We start from the raw sequence: 4,959 nt of genomic DNA on the forward strand, positions 1-4,959 counted from the left end.
CTTCTAGTTTCTTCCTAGTTTCCCCTAAATCACCTCTAGTTGCCCTTCCTAGCAGATCTGTTGTTACTCCCTTTTAGCAACTAGTTGTTCCTAGTTTTAGTTCTTTCTGGCTACAAAAAGGAAAACCAGAGAACCAGTTGGCAGGTGGGGGAAAACACAGATCATTCAGGTGAAGAATAATGAGAGAGAGAGAGAGAGAGAGAGAGAGGAGAGAGAGAGAGAGAGAGAGAGAGAGAGAGAGAGAAATGCTATCTCTTTAGATACATGGCTATAATGATCGAAACTTAATAGAGTACATTTCCGTCGTATTCATCTCTCCTTTAAACTACAGAATTGAGAGAGAGAGAGAGAGAGAGAGAGAGAGAGAGAGAGAGAGAGAGAGAGAGAGAGAGAGAGAGAGAGTAGGTCAGCAAAGCCGTACCACAGGTGCAAGGAGGTATACGAGCGGCAGTTATGGAAGCGTGGAAAGATTACCATAGAGGGCGGTTTAGCGGTGTATAGTAGAGACTGGGCACAGAGAGAGAGAGAGAGAGAGAGAGGAGAGAGAGAGAGAGAGAGAGAGAGAGAGAGAGAGAGGGAAATAGACCCGGAGGCCTGGGCACTAGTGCCTCCGCCGGCACTTGGCACTGGTTCCCTTCGGCTGCCTGCCAGGTCCTTGCAGTGGCCCGCTAGAGGGCAGAGCAGTCATCCAAGGTTTTAAAAAGAACAGTGGTAGGCTTAGGGGCCTCACTTGTGCCTGGGCGGGACAGGGCAAGGCGGGCGTACCTATATCTTTCTGTGACTCTATTTAAGTTTTCCTGGGAGCCAGTTCGATTTTGGCCCAGGGCTTGTGATTCTTAGGTAAGTGAAAAAAAGTATATTTCATATCAAAAATACAAAAAAAAAAAAAAAGTATTCATATTGAATATCGATAAAAACCTCCCAAAAGAGATGGTATCGCAAATATATTTTTGAATATGAATCCGTGGTTATTTTTTTATGTTAATTTAAGCAACGCCTGCAAGAAAGGAGTACAAGACCAAAGGCCTTTTTCCCCAAAAAACGAATTTCATCAAAAGCCTCATTATCCGAAAAAAAATATCAACACCAGTAAAAATAAAAATTATGGAACCTCCGACACAGTGCAGCTCCGAGCTTCCCCAAAAATCCAAAGAAGTCCTCAGCAGTCCTCAGCGAAGTGCGCTCCAAAGATAATTAAGGATTCGAAGATTAACGTCTTCAATTTCCCCTGAAGAAGTAGGAAGTGCATCATCCCTGTCTCCTACTTCAACAAGGACCTGGTGAAGTGCATGACTAGAACTTTGTTCAGCTAAGGAATCGAAAAAAGAGTGAAGAAAATATTCTTTGGATGAAAAACCAAATGTGATATATGTGACTGTACGCCCAATCCCATGACTAAAGTCATTTTCAGACAAGGCTGGACATACGTATAAAAGATGTTATTTTTTTTATTTGGTCGCAAAAATGGCGAGGATATATATAGTGATTCTGTTCCGATCTAGAAATCCCCACAACCTGTGAATAGCCAAAACCTTGGCACAACGAGGTGGCAAAGAGTGGCTGAACTATAAGGGTTGCACACATAAAATAATTACCAGAAATCCTATCAATTATTCAACATAACATTTCCCTTTAAACTCATGGAAAAAAAAATCCAACATCAAAAAATTAAAAAAGTTATAATACTATGTTCATAATCTGATTTATTACCACGTATTTCACTAAAACCAAAAAAACATTTAAAACTAGAAATCCTATTAATTATTCAACGTACATTTCCCTTCCAATTCATGAAAAAAAATCCAACATAAAAAAAATTAAAAAACTTATAATACTACGATCATAATCTGATTTATTATCACGTATTTCACTAACACAAAAAAAAAAAAAAAACATTTAAAACTAAAAGAACCTAAACCAAATACCTCTTTCATATTAACGAAAATACAGTTCACTAACACCATCCAGCAAAATCTATAAATAGCCAAACTTTTTCGCCATGGGATTATGTAACTAATGTATAACTGGTTCGATCTGGTGCGAGGGGAACAGAGGAAGCTAGCTCCTTATGCATATACGGATTTACTGTATGTATGCATATGTGTATGAATATACAGCATATGTGTAAATATATGTATAATTATATACATAATATATATCTATATATACAGCATATATGTGTGTAAAGATAGATCAAATATACCTGAAGAGGACGTTGCATAAGTTTGCTTGTATATATATATATATATATATATATATATATATATATATATATATATATATATATATATATATTATATATACATATATATATATAATATATATATATATATATATATATATATATATATATATATATATATATATACAGAGAGAGAGAGAGAGAGAGAGAGAGAGAGAGAGAGAGGAGAGAGAGAGAGAGAGAGAGAGAGAGAGAGAGAGATAGAGAGAGAGAATGAATGTGTGTGGGTTTAATCATTAGGTCTTTTAGCTAGTGATACGTAACCAAACTACCTTTCAAAATCACGAAAATCCACCATATATAATCTTACTTTAATATGCCATTGTATAGAAAAAAAAAGTTTAAAAAAAGTTGAAATAGAATAGATATATCATGAATTAGAGGGGCATTAAGTAGAGAGCATACCTTCGCCACGGCAAGCAGTTTTATTTTGCTCTTAACTCCACTGCGTATTTGTACTTCGATGTATTTTCTTCAAAATCTATTGGATTTTCCTTTGTTCATACACCACATGTACACCAGGTTTCGTTGAAATTGGTTCAATAGTTTTTGCGTAACTTTGTTCACAAACAAAATATAATCTAACAAAATATTTGCCATTTACTTTACATTGCGATTATTTCCAAAGTACTGAAGCGTACTTCTTCTTTGATGTACTTGATCCCAAATGTTAAAGATTCAATCTCAGGTCATAGTCAACATGACAACCAAGTCTGATCAAAATTGGTACAGTAGTTTTTGTGCAAAGTTGCTCGGGTCATACCCAACATGGTTATCAAGTTTGGTCAAAATTGGTACAGTAGTTTTTGTGCAAAGTTGCTCGGGTCATACCCAACATGGTTACCAAGTTTGGTCAAAATCAGTATAGTAGTTTTTGCGTAAAGTTGCTCGGGTCATACCCAACATGGTCACCAAGTTTGGTCAAAATTGGTACAGTAGTTTTTGTGTAAAGTTGCTCGGGTCATACCCAACATGGTTACCAAGTTTGGTCAAAATTGGTACAGTAGTTTTTGTGTAAAGTTGCTCGGGTCATACCCAACATGGTTACCAAGTTTGGTCAAAATCGGTATGGTAGTTTTTGTGTAAAGTTGCTCGGATCATACCCAATATGGCTACTAAGTTTGGTCAAAATCGGTAAGGTAGTTTTTGTGTAAAGTTGCTCGGGTCATACCCAACATAGTTACCAAGTTTGGTCAAAATCAGTATGGTAGTTTTTGCGTAAAATTGCTCGGGTCATACCCAACATGGTTACTAAGTTTGGTCAAAATCGGTACAGTAATTTTTGTGTAAAGTTGCTCGGGTCATACCCAACATAGTTACCAAGTTTGGTTAAAATCGGTATGGTAGTTTTTGTGTAAAGTTGTTCGGGTCATACCCAACATAGTTACCAAGTTTGGTCAAAATCTGTACAGTAGTTTTTGTGTAAAGTTGCTCGGCTCATACCCAACATGGTTACCAAGTTTGGTCAAAATAGGTATGGTACTTTTTGTGTAAAGTTGTTCGGGTCATACCCAACATAGTTACCAAGTTTGGTCAAAATCAGTATGGTAGTTTTTGTGTAAGGTTGATCGGGTCATACCCAACATGGTTAACAAGGTTGGTCAAAATTGGTACAGTAGTTTTTGTGTAAATTTTCCCCTGTCATACCCAACATAGTTACCAAGTTTGGTCAAAATTGGTACAGTAGTTTTTGTGTAAAGATGTTCGGGTCATACCCAACATGGCCGCCAAGTTTGGCCAAAATCGGTACACTAGTTTTTATGTAGAGTTACTCACAAACAAACAAATAAATAGACTAAAAAAGTCGACAGGGATGAATACATACCCTTTGCAAAATCTCTGATTTTGTCGAAGTTAATTATGACACGACAGTGCTTTGCTCATTAATCGGTTCGTTTTTCGGGTACAGAGGCAAATGGAAATGGCAAGACAAATATACCCGTTCCTTGATGGTCATATTTATCAGAGAACACGTAAGCCGGGGAAATTTCAAATTAGCATTTTTATTACTTGCAAGCTACAATCCTAATTGAAAAAGTAGGATGTTATAAGCCCAACGGCTCCAATAGGGAAAATAGCCCAGTGACGAAAGGAAACAGTAACAACATTAAATGAATATTTCCTATATAAATTATAAAATCTTTAACAAAACAAGAGGAAGGGAAATAAGACAGAATAGTGTGCCTGAGTGTACCCTCAAGCCAGACAAATCTAACCCAAGACATTGGAAGACAATGTTACAGAGGCTATGACACTACCTAAGACTAGAGAACAATGCAAATAGAAGTAATAAGGAATAGAACTATCCCTTGATGGTCATATATATCAGGGAACACGTAAGGCAGAGAAAGTTCAAAAGCACCTGCAAATGGAATAATAAATAGACCTGTTCCGTAATGGTCATATATATCAGGGAACACGTAAGGCAGAGAAAGTTCAATAGCACCTGCAAATGGAATAATAAATAGACCTGTTCCTTAATGGTTATATATATCAGGGAACACGTAAGGCAGAGAAAATTCAAAAGCATTGTATTAGATGCAAGGAACCAATACCAGAAATGGGGTATGCAAGAGTACTGTTCATTTCAAGAAGGAAACAAAATATCTCCCACTTCAATACTTTAGGATTTGTAAGGGAAAAATGTTAGATTCACTCAGTAATTTTACAAAGAATTCTGCCTTTATTATTATGACCATTATTACTTGCCAAGCTAC

At 36.6% G+C, this 4,959-nt stretch overlaps 1 long non-coding RNA gene across 1 annotated transcript in view; it reads left to right on the top strand.

The window, feature by feature from the left end:
* The first annotated feature begins 681 nt into the window (after positions 1–681).
* The window catches only part of LOC137624520 (uncharacterized), a 22,435-nt gene continuing 18,157 nt past the window's right edge, over positions 682–4,959 (top strand). The window contains exon 1 of the long non-coding RNA XR_011040745.1: positions 682–840. This is a non-coding gene — a long non-coding RNA (uncharacterized lncRNA). The remainder of the gene's footprint in view (positions 841–4,959) is intronic.

This window comes from Palaemon carinicauda, chromosome 2 (genome assembly GCF_036898095.1).
Source record: "Palaemon carinicauda isolate YSFRI2023 chromosome 2, ASM3689809v2, whole genome shotgun sequence".
NCBI lineage: Eukaryota > Metazoa > Arthropoda > Malacostraca > Decapoda > Palaemonidae > Palaemon > Palaemon carinicauda.